General features: G+C 39.4%; 1 pseudogene; it reads right to left on the bottom strand.

Moving 5' to 3' along the window:
- Window positions 1-225: 225 nt before the first annotated feature.
- On the bottom strand, window positions 226-8,673 carry LOC102253701 (annotated as a pseudogene).
- Between the last annotated feature and the right edge of the window lie 8,426 nt (window positions 8,674-17,099).

Raw genomic sequence — 17,099 nt, 5'->3', positions numbered from 1 at the left:
AAGAAGTCATAAACAGCATTTGTTACCTTGATACATCACAGTGGTCTTGTTGCTGTTTCTTCACATTAACTAGTTTTCTATCTTCCCTCCCTCTTCCCACAGTCTGGCTACACAGTGCATCCTTGAACCATTAGCTCACAGCAACTTTATGCCTATTCCACATTTCTAACACCATTCATTCTCAGGGTCAAAGTTCTGGTCCATAAACCCTTCCATGCAGGAAGTTCAATGCTTGTGAAAGAATATGTAATAAACCAGGCCTCCCAGGATAGCTATCTCCAGTAAGATGACAATGGAAAGTAGCAGCTTGTTGGTTGTCATTTTTCTGGACATTGACCAGAGAATCTTTCGACTTTTGCTCAAGTTTTTATTTGTGTTTATCAGTCTATTCTTGGTGTGTTACAACTGGTCACATTGTTCCCCCAGCTCTTCTATGATTTCCGAGCCAATCTGGTCAGTCTCTGTAGTAATCTGATGAGAACTCTCAGTTCTCTGGGCGGTCCGGTTCAGACTGTCAATGCCTTGCAAAAGCAATACCCTCTGAGACGGTAGCTGACTCATATGATCATTCTCTACAGTGTATGTGCCATATTTCATGTCTCCTCGGCCCCCAGGTGTTGCTGTCAAAGGCGTGCTTTTCACTTCCTGGTGGAGTTTGGCAAGGTCCTCCCGGTAGTTTCAAAGCTTAGACATCATAGGGTTACAAAAAGTTAGGAGTGCATAATATAGTTCCTCTTCCATCTCTGTCAGCATTTCATTTGCTTCCTGTTGCTTTTCATCAAAATCTCTGATCAATTTCTTCTTCTCTTCTGTCACTCCAGCCCCCAGGAGCTGCTCCAGCATCCCCCCGGCCCGCCTGCCCCGTAGGTCTTCATTGAGGCCACGGAAAATCTCATGCAGTTTCTCGAAATGTTCTGAGGAGGCGGCGGAGGTGTGGCCATGGCACAGGCCACACCGCAGCAGCAGCACTGAGATTCGGGCCCAGGCCCTCTCCTACCCCAGCAGTCAGCTGCCCAGCCCTGCAGGCATCACAGCTACCACCACCACCACCTAGGCCGCCCAGGAAGAGGTGCTTCATCCCAGTCTATTTTAAGCCTTCCTGTGGTTTCTAAAGCACAATACTATCCTAACTACAGATTTACTATTTCAAATCACATGGGCTGTGATTCAATATAGAGCAGAACTAAATAGAACTAAATATCCCAATTAGTAATCGGACATTTTTTATTGATGAAAAAAGATACATGAAAGTGCATTGAACTGTAAAGCCCTTCATAAAAGAGTGGGATTACATTTATGTTGTTGTTGTTATCACCTGTAGTGTTAACTGCAGTAAGATGGAAAAAAACATTAAATAATCACTGTATTTGGACATGTGAATTTGAACTTCTGGCTCAGTCACTTATTAGCTGTGGGTTCTTGCCCTCTCTGAGCAGATTTTTCATGAAACATGGGAGTATTTAGAACTCAGAAGGAAATTTTGTAGATTAAATGAGCTAATGTAAATGGTATTTGGCAAGGATCGAGTCCTGAGTAAATGGAGGTTACCTTCCTGTATTAGTTAATGCTATGATGCTGCTGCATAAAAAACACCCCCCTTCAAAACCCCAATGGCTTACTAAAACAACATTTACAGTATTGTTTTCACTCATGTGTCTCTGGGTCAGTTATGGCAGCTCTGCTTAAGGCTATGAATCAGATCGAGGCCTGTTCCACATGTACCTAATTCTGGAACCAGCAGCTTCCCAAGGCATGCTCTTCTTATGGTAGATGACAGATATAAGAAGAACCTAGCAGAAATTTTCAATGCCATTTAACATCTCAGCTCAAAACTCATTCATGATCACTTCTGCCCACTTTCTCCTGGCCAGAGCAAGTCATATGGCCAAGCTCAAAGTCAATGGGACAGAGAAGCATAATCTACCTAGTGAAGTCATGACACAGTGAAGGGAATAGAAAGAAGAATTGTAAACAAATAATACATTCTACCACACTTCCCTTTCCTTCTGCAGGATGCCAACAGAGAAAAAAAGAGGGGTAAGAAGGGAGGAAGTAAATAGTTGGCTCTCACAGAACTCTACCTTATAACTCATTTGTGAGAGTTTATCTGGCCTCCTTTGTAGTGATAGTCCAGCCCTCATGCAGGGGGAGAAAAGCCACTCTCTGGTGCAGCAACTTCCTGACCCCTCCCTGCTTCCAGGTGTTTATGGTGAAGGATGAGCTACTCAGAGGCAGTTTAGAATTCACCAGAAGCCTTCTCAAATCTTGCTTGCATCAACACAAAATAGACAGAAGCAGTAGTTGATGAAATTCAGCAAAACAGACAACATTATATACCAATTGTCAAAATAACCCTATCTTTGTTCAAATTCAACCCCTTCTTTTAACCATTTCAACATCTTTTTAATGTGTAGGCACCATCTATGAGTATTTGCTCTAAATGACATAATCACTTTTCTGATATATAATGGTGATAAGCAAAGAGCCCTTTATTTGAATTCTAACATTTCATTTGGATTTCAAAACTGGGTGAATAGGCAGCCCCACCTCTATTATCTAATCAGAGTGTTCTGGCCAAACATGTATTGTGGCTATGGAGAGTTATCAGATATGCCCTTGCATATTCATTAATTGGCAGGAGGATTTTAGTGAATAAATCAAAGGTGTTGAACCAAAAACCACTGTTATAATTGAGGATAATTCAGAACGTATTTCAAAAGGTCAAACTGCAATAAAGTCACCCCACTGAAGATCTTTGTTGAAGGATCTTTAGTAACAGCCATGCCACCAGAGAATGGCAGGCAGCACCAGGTTGCACTGTTACCATGTCAAAAGGAGCTACAGAATCATCTTCTCCAGGAATCGTTCTTGGACCGCCAACATAAACATCACCTACAACTGTTTGGTAAAAGTCAGATTCCCAGGTGAACCTCTAGACTTAATGAATTGGCATCTTTGGGTATAGGACCAGAGAATCTGCATTTTATGCACATCAAGGCTTTTGTAAAACATCAAATATAGACAAAGGTCCTGCACATCTTGGATTCTGAGTATTGGTTATAGTTTCTATAATGCCAGATTAATCAGTCTCACTGATAAAAGCAGTGAAAGGATTTTTCCCATTATTATTATTACTGAACTTTTAAAAAACTAAATTTGTTTTACAATTTTCAACCAGGGTATTATTGTAATAAGATTTTTGTGCCTTTTAAAAAAAACACACCACAACTTGAACATTAGAAACCACATTATTTCATTAAGATCTCTATTTTGATAATAAAACAACTATTTCTTCCCATTTTCTCAAATACCAATGGCCTACAAAACTTACATAAACACTGTTGGGTGAAAGAAAAGCAAGTTAAGAGACACAGTTATTCTGAAGGACAGGAGAAAGTTTTATCTCTGTGTTAAATTGAGTAATGTTTTGGTAATGGATAGATGATAAACTGCCTTTTAAAAACATATATACTTTATTGATTTCAGAAAGGAAGGGAAAGGGAGATAGAGAGAAACATCAATGATAAGAGAGAATCATTGATTGGCTGCCTCCTGCAAGCCCTACACTGGGGATTGAACCTGAAACCCGGGCATATGCCCTGACTGGGAATCGAACCATGACCTCCTCAACCACTGAGGCATGCCTGCCAGGCAGACTACCTTTTAAAATAGTGTTTTAGGTACAAGAACTCTCTATAGTGAAGGAAGTGTGACCACCTAAGTCAGAACTATCTTTCATGTCCTACTTAGTAAGTGCATCTTAATAGTTTTATCTGTGTGCATGGGATAATAAAAAGCATTAACTGGTTCAATAAATAAACTGAAGGATGATTTTGAGAACTGAGAGAAATATAGAAAACAACAGCAAAGAACAAGTCGATAAATTCCTACCTTTTCCACCTTCTTTCACCTTCTGTTTATTACCTTTAAAGTTCAAGGCTTTCCTCTTAATGTTTCCAACTTCAAACTATGTGGAAAATGAATTTGAACCATTTGGGAGATTCTGAAACCTTCTTACTTAATCACTGAACACACAAAGATTCAAAGAGGTGTGGGAACACATGTGTTTCCCAGATTAAGAATGTCCCCAGGATATTGAAAAAAAACACCTCTTGTTATCTCCCCTTTAATCCAATTAACAAATAGAAGTCATTCTAAAAGACTCGCAACCATTGCTCAGACAGGAAACAATCTGGAAAATAAATTCAAAAAGAACATTTTCAGCACCATTACATTTAAGGACTAACAGAACTACAGTAGGAAAGACAATGATAAGGCTCGTGCATTTAAGGCTTTTATATACTTGGGCTCAGTTTTTTCACTTTGTTTTATGACAAATAAAGATATTTTTTGAGTGGCAAGAAAAAAACAATGTTATTTCCAAAGTGATTTCAAGAGAAAAAATATTTCCCTGTGAAAATAGCTAGATGTTCCCTGACCAACAGGGCTGAAATGTCAAGGGTTCATATATGTTCACCCAGCATTTACTTCTATTTTGAACTTTCCTAAACTATTTGCCTCAACATATCCTCCACCATTTTTCAGAGAGGTCAAGCGTTTAAGAGGCCCTGGGGTTTAAGCTAACATTTCTTGGTTCATAAACAGATCTTATGTCAAAGTTCGAGTGTGCTATCGCTGAATATAAAATGGCCCCATCTGTTTGGCTGCCTGGTGATTTTACATCCAGCAAATTGAAGTAAGGGTCTGATTGTAATTGGATTCTATTTTCTTTTGGTAGCTACTAATACCCTAAAATAAAATGATTATCAATGGAATGACATTGGAACAGTCAGACAGGCAACAACTCCCTGCTTTTACTGTAAAAGGTATTAACAATAATTTCTGGTTTTGGTACACTCCATGCATAAACTTTGGATTTCTCCACTAACGTCTTGATGACTATTTCTAAAATGAATCTTGCACCTTAAAACTGGCCTATCTAGATATTTTGCTTAATTGAGGAGTGACATATTTTCACCCTAATTTATTCATTTCAGTAAAGGCTATGGCCTGAGGAACTCTAGACCATTTTGTACAATTATGACTAGAATAAATAGGGCAAAATTTCTAGCATGCATAATACGCTCTTAATCACTATTTGTTGAATGAATAAAAATAAGAAAAGAAAAGTAGTGGCTTTAGACTGGACCAGGGCAGCAAATTTGCATACACACACATAGTTTTCCAGGAGTGAACCAGAATTCCCTAAGATGTAAAGCTGAGTTCTAAATAGGGATGCTCCAGGTGATATTTCAGTTTTAAGATAACATTTCAAAAACCGCCATGAGTCTGTACTGGAGCACCTCTCCCCATCTTTGTAGTGAATTGCAGATACTTGATCTATCCAGCATATAGATTGCCAAACCTTTGAGGACAGAAATCTTGTCTTACATCATCTTTGACATTCTCATAGCACCTAATTCAGAGCAGTGGATCTAATACACACTTGAATATTGGTTGACATGGACCATATAGGGTTTTAGAAAATCAGAAACGAAAAATAAAATCCAGGAGTGTAGTATATTAATATAGTTTATAGCAATTACTATTGTGCATGTGTATTTTTGTTTTTTTTTTTTTTTTTTTTTTTTTTTTTGGTATGGGGCATTCAACTCTTCAAAGCATTTTCATCACTTATGTTCTTCCTCAAGCCCCAGTTGATGCCCCATCTCTAGTCTCTTTTAGCCAATTTGCTTCTTAGAGCTAGATGGAGCATCCTTAAAGAAATGGGGCTCTTCTATCGTGACACTTCCAGTTATTAGTATTAGTTAAGTGGGAACTTTTCTGAAGTCTGTAGGACATGGGCCAAGTGTGTGTGTGTGTGTGTGTGTGTGTGTGTGTGTGTGTGTGTGTGAGAGAGAGAGAGAGAGAGAGAGAGAGAGAGAGAGAGAGAGGTCAGATGACACTGAAAGTCCTTGAGAATGTATTGGCATTAGAGAGGCTTTTAAAATCCAATCACTAATTCAATATGATTCATTATCTTAAAGTAACTTGTAGAGTGTTTCCTGAGCAGCAGTGGAGGTCACTTCAAACAAAGCAAACCACAGCTAATGTGCTGACATTTTAAAAAGACAAGACAAGTGCTAAAAATGTCCATACAATTTCCATTACTTACTACAGTCATTAGAAACAAGAAATATGTTTATCAAACTAAAGTGGCTCAAACAGTATTTTCTTTACTCAAACCCATGTAGCTGGAGGAAAATTCAAGAGTTTGCCTTGTGACAGAGAGAGATCACCCGGTTTCTATTACAGGAAAGCGAGCTTTGCCTCTAATCGCTATTGATTTAGTTGTTGGCCCTTGAGACTCTAAATAGGTCTTGAATTAGCAACATCAGCATAATCTGGACACTCACTAGAAATGCAGAATCTCAGGTCCCATCCCATATCTAACTGAATCAGAACTTGCATTCTAACAAGATGTTTTGTGATTTATATATGCATTTTAGTGTTGAGAAGCACTAGTCTAGGCCATGAATTGTTATTTAAACATCTGACAGAAAAGAGCTGGTTGAGAAAAGGAGAAAATACTACCTGATAAAAGCACCTTACTCAAAGATCTATTGGTGTTGATAAACTTGCTCTTATCCACTAATCCAGCCTTGAAATAAAAACTTAATAGGCCCTATGGCCACGAGGCCAACATATGAGCACACAAGCTGGGTATGAGTTTGTTAAGTGATACCCAAAATGCCAACTAGAGGCAGACTTCAAAGGGCAAACCTTAGTCTAATTATCACAGAAATGATTTAAAAGCATTTTTATGGTTAAGGTTACCAGCCACACAGAGCTTGCCAAGGTGGTACAGAACTCAAAGGCCTAAGATGCTTTTTGTCTTAGAGGTACAGAGTTTAGGGGAATTCAACCAGAGCAAACACTGAGTTTCTGCTGGCCTAGGGAAGACGTGATCTCCAAACACTGATGTGAAACATCTGGGCCAGGGTTGGCAGCCACTGTGCAAAATTGTGTGGGGGGGAAAGGCTGTGTGAAAATGTTCACACCCACAGCATATTTGGCAAAATTTCCTGTCTTCTTTGTATGTTTGATACAAATTTCATTTCTCTACTGGAATAATTTGATTCAAATGTCCTGTAAGAGGAAAATTGTGGGGTTTTTTTCCACTTTACCAAATGTGTGCTCCCCATGAACGTTCAATTGCTTATTCTGAGGCTTTATCTGGAATTGACACAAAAAGCTTCATCCCACAGAATAGAGTTGCACAGGCACTGGTGGAGGTTGAGAAATAATGAGCTAAAATTAGACAAAGGGCCCATATCTCTAACCCATCAAAGGGCCATATAGGTTTACCAGTTAGAAAATATTCACATGAGACCATGTTTGCCTCTGGATAACTCAGCCAAAATCTCTATTTAGTAAATTCATTAAAAAGAAAAGCATTTAGTTTTTCTTACTTTAATTTTTTCATGAGAGAGAAAGTATGTGTGTGTTTTAAAACCAAGAAAAAAAATTTTTTCCCCTCCGTAAAGCAAACCCACATTTTGTTCTTTGGAAAATACTGACCATTCACTCAAAAATGCCTGACTATAATGACACTTTACTTGTCTTCACAGGCCATCTTAGAACAACAGTTTAAGTAAAATGAACTATTAATCAATAGTTTTTTTATGCTTAAAATGGTATCTAGTTTTTAAAAAATGTTTTTATTGATTTTAGAGAGAGAGGAATGGAGAGTGAGAGATAGAAACATCCATGTAGAGAGAAACATTAACATGGATTGGCTGCCTCCTGCTGGGGATCGAGCCCACAGACCAGGCATGTGCCCTGATCAGAAATCCAACAGGTGATCTCTTGGTACATGGGCCGATGCTCAACCACTGAGCCACACCAGCCAGGCTGGTATCTAGTTTTGCTGGGTTGGTGGAGATGGGCTTGAGAAACACAGACCTAACTTTCATTCTAGTTAAGGAATAATATTGTGCTCCAAAGACACAAACAAAAACTGCCTCAAGGCAATTCACCCGAACCTCCCTGGAATTTTTGCAGTGCAAAGGTAGTTGTTATTACTGTCCATTTACCTGCTGGAATGCCCTTTGCATTTGAGGAGCAAGGAGATGATAATGTTACCATGTTTTCAAAACTATGAAAGAAAGGTTCATAAGTAATTTATAACCACTTTCACAGCATTTGGAGGCTGCTTTTTGCACAATCAGTTAACAATTCACAAGGTGCGGTAGGCAGCCTCCAAGATAGTCTCCAGTGATCGCCTGGTATTGTGTAATATTTTTCCCGGGAGTGAGTGGGAGCTGGGTATAGCAATAACTTGTTTTTTTCTTTCTTTATTGATTAAGGTATTAAATATGTATATGTGTCTTTATCCCCCCATTGCCCCCCTGCTCATGTCCTCACCCCGCTGGTGTCTGTATCCACTGGTTATGCTTATATGCATGCATACAAGTCCTTTGGTTGATCTCTCCCCCTTACCTGTTTTTAAAGAATAGAATAAGGTACAGAGTGATGGTGACTTTAGACTTGATCATAAAAGGCAATGTTCTCTCTCTCTCTCTCTCTCTCTCTCTCTCTCTCTCTCCCCCTCTCTCTCTCTCTCTCAACACACACACACACACACACACACACACACGTATCATCGTCGTCATCGTCATCATCATCATCATCATCATCATCATCAGTTCTGAGGCAAGCCAGCTGCCACATGTGGGCAGCTCAATGGCCTACATGACAAGGAACTAAGGGTTCTGGTCAACTGCCTTGTGAGTATTCTTTGAAAGGGTTCCTATAGCCTTATAAGTCTCAGACAGCTGTAATCAGGCTGACAACTTGATTGTAGCATTGTGAAACACCTTGAGCCAGAACCACCCAGCCAAGCAGTTCCTTGATTCTTCATTCATAGAAACTGTGAGATAATAAATGTTCATTGTTTAAAGATATTAACTTTTGGAGTAATTTGCTACACAGCAATGGATAACTAATACACAGGGGTATTATGCTTCTTCTAGTATATGCCCCCATTTATTTAGTAGGTATTTATTGGGAAACTACCACATGTCAGGCACAGCTTAAGTAGAGGTTAATCATCTATAAACATAAGAAACATATTAAGGCACTCCTAGTTTCAGGTCACTATGTACACAGCATACAGAGAAGAATTTTAACTTTGGAAATTAATGTTTATGGCAATCATCTTTGGAAATATAATCTACCACCTATAGTTACTACTACAAATTTTCTATTTATATATAAGTGGCTCAATAAATATTTGTGGATTGAATACTTCTCTATGAATTGTGCCCACTTGTGTACTTTAAAAATAGAAATGAGCCCTAGCTGGTTTGGCTCAGTGAATAGAGCGTCGGCCTACAGACTGAAGGGTCCCTGGGTTCGATTCTGGTCAAGGGCACATGCCCAGATTGCAGGCTTGAATCCCAATAGTGGGTGTGCAGGAGGCAGCCAAACAATGATTCCCTCTCATCATCGATGTCTCTATCTCTCTCTCCCTCTCCCTTCCTCTCTGAAATCGATAAAAATATATTTAAAAAAAAAGAAAATAAAAATAGAGATGGCAGTATAAGCTTTCCTCCTGCTATGGACTGAATGCTTATGTGCCACCCCCCTGCCCCAACTCATATATTAAAACCTAACTTCCAATGTGATAGTATTAAGATGTGTGGCTTTTGGGAGGTGATTAGGTCATGAAGGTGAAGCTCTCTTGAGGGCATAGAAAAGAAAGCTCCATTGCCTCTTCTGCCATGGGAGGACATAGTGAGAAGCTAGCCTTCTATGAACCAGATAACGAATCTGCCAATGTCTTGATCTGAGACTTCCAACCTCCAGAATTGTGAGAAATAAATTTCTGGTGTTTATAAGCTACTTAGTCTGTTATAGCACCCCAAACATATAAGACCCTCCATTACCCAGTATATCCACTCAATCACTAGATCTTTTCAGTTCTCCTTTCTAAATATCATTCATGTTCTTTGCCATCTCCCTTTCACTCTTTTAGTTCAGACAATTTCATCATCTCTTCTTGGCATTTCCTTACTTTCTTGGTATCTTTGCCTCTAGTCTTTGCTGCCTTCCTCTCACACTCTATTCTCCATACTGCCAACAAAATGGTTTCTTTAATATGCAAATCCTACCCTGTTTTCATCCTACTTAGAATTGCTTAATGGTTCTTAAGTTTTTTGTACAGATTTGTGACAGATCCCTGCCTAGATGTCTGCCTTCAGCCGCCCCCCTCCCTTTCCTCCTGATGCCCTTTATACTCCAGGAATATTGAATAATGTATAATTTATTGAATGTGCTAATCAGGACTCTGTGCTTTCATAAATTCTATTCCTATTGCCTGGAACATTGGTTTGTCCACTGATGGTGGGGAACACTTATTCTGTACTACTGAGTTTCCTTTCCATGTGAAGGGACACACCTGCTTTGGGGAGAAATGACTTACCTGGTTGGTGAGTTTGGAAAAATAAGGTGAACTGACCCAAGCCAATTTAGCCATTCTTTAGTGGTCAGGCTCTTTTGTTTGGTTTGGTTACCTCTACCCAAGAAAAGTAGAAGGGTAAAATAGACATCTGTACCCCCACAAGTAAGCTATTAGTTGGTCTGTTATAATAAAAGCAAGGCTTAGACCAAAGCCTACTAAATGTATATTTATTAGAAACTAGGAAAAAAATAGCCATGTAACATGGTCTTGTAAACTTGTGGAAGTCCCACTCTCTGCCTTTTACATCCCAACAAAGCACCTTACAGAAAAGGTTTACTCCAAGATGGATACAACAAAATTCTGATGATGAGACTGGCCAGTCCAATAGTTAAGTCTCCAAGTTAGTTTTCCATGACATGGTGGACACAGAACCAATGAAGCTTTACACCCAGGGTACTGCTCTAAAAATATTAGACTGCTCAACAGGCCAGATTCTTATACCTCATTTTCACAAAGGCAGTTGGGCCAGTAAAATCTTTCTAACACACACACACACACACACACACACACTCTAGGGGCCCGGTGCACAGACTCGTGCACTGGTGGGGTCCCTTGGCCTGGCTTGCACCCTTTTGCAATCCGGGATCCCTCGGGGGATGTCAGAGAGCTGGTTTTAGCCTGATACCCGCAGGCCAGGCCAAGGGACCCCACTGGTGCATGAATCTACGCACCAGGCCTCTAGTGTGCATATAAGATCATTGGTTAATCTCTTCCTGCCCTCCCCATGGACACACATGGTCCAAACCTGCCTTTTTGGGTTCATACTGCTCCTAGAGAGTCACCATTTTCTCCCAATGTTCCAGAGGCAGGCTTTGTCCTCTGTGGTCAAGGTCTGACTTGGTCTGAGGATGCTGGGTGGGTGAGTTTAATTTTGGGGTTCATCATTGGGAAGTCCGCTTGGTGGCAGATATAAACCACATTCCCAGTGTTAGCTGTATCAGGGATAAAGGTAATGGTCTCTAACTGCCAGTTTCTTTGTCTTATTTTATAAGTAATACAGATCTCAAGCAGGGAGTTATCTATTGGGCCCTTTCAAACACCCCAACTCTAAATTAACATGCTCCTGGCCCCTCTTTGAAGCCTTCCATGAACATTCCTGGCAGACTTCTGAACTCTTGCCTGTTGACCTTATCCCCACTTCCACCCAACTTGAAAGCAGGCCCTGCCTCTACATCTCTGTATCTCCAGCACTTAATACACAATCTGGTACATGGAAGGTGCTCAGTAAGTGTTTAATGAATGAGTCATTGTTAGCAGGACATGCTCTTTGAGGGGCTTTTTAAGAGTTTTGGTCAATGACTGTGACCTTATTAACAACCTGCTTGAAGTAACTGAGATAACCAACTTCAGATGGGTCAGGCAAACACAAAGGATTTCCTAGAAACAATGTTTCTTACAACTTTAAGTTTTGTTGATTTAATATGTGTTGCTATATTTGTCTTTTCCATTATTTATTGAGTAGCAACTATGCTTTGGTCATTTCTTGCACATACACATGGTTATTTCATTTAATGTTGTTTTATCCAGAGGCTAATCTAATAAAATTAGTAATTACTTGTGTTTTTGGGCTCATCTTATGGCCCAGTAGGCATACTAATAAAAAATATAGAAAGAAAAATATTCCATGATTCCATGGTAGGTACTGAATAATATTTGCTGGATAAATCAATGATTATAAATTATGGCAATCAAGTCTCATTTTTAAATATTATCATATGTAAGTAGCTTATAATACATTTGTTAGAGCAACCTCTAAAACCATTGGCTCACATTTTTGTCCTACCTGTGAATTTCATTTATTTCTGTCATTCATTGTTTGAAGCCAGAGCATAAGATAGTCATTTTAAAGATATTAAGTTTGAGATACCAGAAGTTCCAAAGTTTATGTTCCAATTCCAAAATAATCAACACCATTTAGTTGTGTGACCTTGAATAAAGCTTTCCACTTCTCTGCACCTTGGTCTTATTTTTTCATCTGTAAAATGTAAAATGTCATGTGAACGCAACCATTTATTCAACTATACCCAGGCCTCACCTAGGATGAGACAAGTGAGGCTCTCATGTCAAGAGCAAAATGTAAAGTGGGGGGCGGGGGAGGCACAAAAAAACCCTCAATAATTAAGGAAAATAATATTTTAGTGCAATATTTTAAAAAATCAAAATTAATGCAAACAATCCATGATGACCAAGATATTAACATTTTAAAGATAGGATCACACTTGCTTATTTTTCCTTTTGCCTCAGGCTCCAATATGGATCCTGATTTTTTTTAAAAAAAATGCATTAAAATATTATTCATCTTCATTGCTGATGGTTTTTTTTTTCTGTCTTAAATTTTGCATTTGTGGGTGAGAGCCTCACTCTCCTAACCTGAGTCCTTGTTCTGTTGCATACATTTAATGAATGTCTGCCATTTAAGACATAATAGTCATTGCTTTCAGGTAGCTCATAGCTTCATTTGGAAAAAAAGGAGAGGAAGCATCATTAATGAAGGCAGTGTGAAAGTGCAGGGACAGAGCTAGGTAATGAAAGCAATGATATCAGATGAGACTAAGTACATAAAAATCACAGCATTTCACCTCAAGGTGGTATAATCTAGTGGCTATGAGTACAGGCTGCAGCCAGATGCCCTGAGTATAAGCTTTGTCTCTGAAGGGGTTCAGAACAGGCCTCCCCCAAGATGGGCCACTTCGGCATGTAGGTTATTTTGAGCTAAAGGCAATCAAGACTGTGCAGGTTCAAGAGAAACTTTTACCTCTTCCTTAAAAAATTTAAATTGGGGACCTTGCCCACAATAAGGGTTATCCCCAGAAATAACTTTCATGACCAATTTTTAGGGCAAGAAAAACTTCTAATTACTGAATATCTGCTCTTCTTATAGTCCTGCAAATGACCCTTCTCTCCTTTGAAGCCCCAGTTGCCTCACCTTATTCCCTGGCCCAGGATGTCATATATACATCATTTTACCTTTCTGTCTCTAACCTCTCATATATGTGGGGGTCTTTCCTATATGTGAGGTTCCCATATATACACATGTAATTAAATTTAGTTATTTTCTCTTGTTAATCTGTCTCACGTAGATTTAATTATTAGACCAGCCAAAAGAACCTAGAAGGGTAGAGGAAAATTTCTTCCTCCATCACACATCTTCCAGTTATTACTGGCTATGCAATCTTGGGCAAGTTTGCATAATTCTCTGCACATCTGTTTCCTCATTTATAAAAATGAGAATACTATTTATAGTTACTCCATAGGGTTAGCGGATGAAATGAGCTAAAACATATCAAGTCCTGAGAATAGAGGCTGGGACATAATAAAAACTAAAAACTGTTAGCTGTAACTAAAAAACACTCATTCTCAAGCAAGAAGATCAATCAGATAAGATTAAAGCAAACTCTCTTTTAGGCAAGCTGGTAGGAGATGTGATTTTTATCTTTCTCTGACTTGTCACTCTCTGTCCCAAACCACTTTCCCTTAGTTCCAGTTGAGCAGGAAAAGCTGTTTCATCCTTGGCAGTTATTCCAAATTCAGTAGACTGTGACTGGATCATTTAGAAAGTTAATGGACAATTCTTGGCTCATGTACAAATGTACAAATCCTCATGTCTTTCCTGAGCCTTTGATATAAAGAACGACAAGTGGACACTGTAATGTTCCCCTTTAGAATGTACAATGAGTCTTTTATTCACATTGTTTCAGAGAGTGACTGATATGTACCCTTTGAAGTGGGTAGAAGTAACCTTCCAGTACTTTACAAAATCCTGTGAACAGAAGCACAGGGCAAAACTGGGAAAAGCTCTTTTACTTTTCATTGGACTGAAGAAGTATAAAGAGATAATTTGCTTTGTCAGCTTAAGACTCCACCATCTTAGTTTGGGTCAACTGGATGTTCTGAGAGGGTCTAAGAGGGTACAATCTCTGCTCCCCTAATTTATTCCTACAAATCTGTCTGTTCTGATGTAAAACAGTTCCACCATTTAAAAAGTACTCTGTTTTCCAAATTGTTTTGAAATTTAAATATGGACTGAGTGATAGATGATATTTATGAATTGTTAATTTTGCTTTAACTGTGATAATAACATTATGGTTATATAAGAAAAATCTTTTCCTTCCCTTCTCTTCCCTCCCTCCCTCTCGCCCTTCCTCCTTTCCTTCCTCCCTCCTGAGCAATAGTCTGGCTCCATTCCTCCATCAATGATGTTACCTTGTTTCCCTTCCAGTGCTGGAATGGATTACAGGTGTGGCTGAGATAAAGACCCCTTTAGCCCTTGGAGCTGTCAGTGGGGCCTAAGGCAGAGGGTGGGGCTCTAGGATTGGCTACAATTCCTGCACTGGTAGCCTATGGCCATGAGTAGTCTCATCTATGTACCCCAGGGTGCTATTCAGATAATCACCACCATTTTTGAGAGCCAAGTGGTGAAAATTGTTCTCATTAAGATGTAAATATTCCCTGGATGGGGTGAACTCAGTAAGCTATTGAAATCTCAAGTGTTTAAGCTATCAGCTCTTATGGCCCTGACAGCTCAGTGACATCTCGCTTGGATAATGAATGAGTTTTGGACCTTGCAGAGGCAGGTGGAATAAGACCCTGAGCAAGCCAATAAGCTAGGTGCTGGACTCCAGAATAATTAGATCTAAGGAAAAGAGGTTAAGAAAGATGCCTAGAAGTTTAAACCTGGTGATGATGGTGGTGGGAGAAATTGTGGGCAGGAATATACTGGGGAACCCCAGAAGGAAAAAGTCACGTTCTCTGATTACCCTCAGAACCAAGCTTCCCCTAAGCTAGCGGTTCTCAACCTGTGGGTCGCGACCCCTTTGGGGGTCAAACGACCCTTTCACAGGGGTCGCCTAAGACCATCCGAAAACACATATATAATTACATATTGTTCTGTGATTAATCACTATGCTTTAATTATGTTCAATTTGTAACAATGAAATTGGGGGTCACCACAACATGAGGAACTGTATTAAAGGTTTGCGGCATTAGGAAGGTTGAGAACACTGCCTAAGCTGTTGCATAGCAGTATATGTATATGATGGTTCCACATGGAAAAGTAACTCATTGAAAATCTTCCTAGGGCTTCTGCCATCCACAGATTTCTGTTCACTTGAAATTTAATCAAGTTGTTAAATAACTGTGCTAATGAGAATTCTTATTTTGAATAAAAAGACTTAAGTAAATTTTTATCTTTTTGTCTTAATTTGGGTTTCCTCAAAGTCAGAAATTGAGACACTATGGGGAACCACACAAGCCTTAGACCAATTTCCTTTGGAGATTTTAACATAAGAAATGAATACACTTCCAGCCTATGTAAGCCCCAGTTATTTTTTATTTCAGTAATTCACAACCAAACTGGATCCTGACTGATCCAGAATCCAAACAAGAGTGCAAAGATTCTGAGGATAAGTCCAACTTTAAAGCTGCAGCAAACACTTTGAGATGACTCAGAGAAGCTGAGGTCTTTCCAAGCCAAAAGAGCAGGAATTAAGTCAACAAAGGCTTAGGAACTGGAATGAGCCCCAAAGGAGCAAACAGAAGATGGGGAGAAAGCTAGGAGTCCCTTCTATACCTTGCTGTAATTAACCATATTGACCATGGTGCATAAAGGTAGTCTGCCTTAAAAGTAGAGAGGGCAAAATAGAGAACTTTAGAAGTTAGAATTGTCAAGACTTTGTGACCAATTAAGCATCAGAAGTGAGGAGTAGAAAGAGCTAAGGAATGATGATCCCAGGTCTTTGGCTTGGGAACCCGGATGGATGGCACTGCCATTTTGAAAGAGGGTGTTCAGAGGAGAGTAAGATTTAGAGAGGTAAGTTTTGGACTCCTTTGGGTTAAGGTGCTCATGGTAGACCCAAGTGGAGATAGTCATTAAGCTGTGGGTCTAGACTCCACAAAAAAGAGCAAGGCTAGAAATATCAATCTGGATCAGTCATTACAAAGATGGGCTTTTGTGGCAAAGATGTGTTGAAGTTGATGGGGAGATTGTGTGGGATGAGAAGACAACAAATGGCTGATTACCAATGTCTAAGTATAGAGGAAAAGATAAGGACCTTATGATGAAGAAAGTGAAGAAGTGGTCAGAGAGGAAGGCCAAAAAAAAAAAAATGGGTGGTATGTTCCAGTATCCAAGGGAAGGAAAATTTTACTGAAGAGTCATGAGCAACACAGAAATGTCTATTAAAACAAATCCTATTGGTCAAACTCATATTTCCTCACCAATTATCAGTGATATGTGGCCAGATTTCCAACTACCAGTACCTGTACCTTTTTTATTCTGGACTTTCTCTTGCTTCCAGAGTCTGCTCTGACCTTGGATATGGCAGGCTGCCATATCCTTTCCTGAGGTCACCTCCCAAATAAACTGCTTATACTCAAATTCTTGTCTCAGATTCAGCTTTTAGTGGAACCCAAACTAGGATATCTAGAGAGATAAGACCTGAGAAACATACATTGGATCTACCAGTCAGTTCAGATGGTGGCTTGAGTGAGAAAGTTGAAATAGAGAAGGGAGACGGACCACATTTCAGGGAAATAAATTAATAGGAAATATGGAGAAGACACTTAAGAAGCAAAATTACCAACAGAAGAGATATATAGTAGTGACTTCACATTCAGTTGAATAGGATTTAATCCC

The sequence above is a fragment of the Myotis brandtii genome, unplaced genomic scaffold (genome assembly GCF_000412655.1).
Source record: "Myotis brandtii unplaced genomic scaffold, ASM41265v1 scaffold326, whole genome shotgun sequence".
NCBI classification, from domain to species: Eukaryota; Metazoa; Chordata; class Mammalia; order Chiroptera; family Vespertilionidae; genus Myotis; species Myotis brandtii.
Note: the sequence above shows the minus strand (reverse complement) of the source record. Positions and strands in the feature narration are given on the sequence as shown.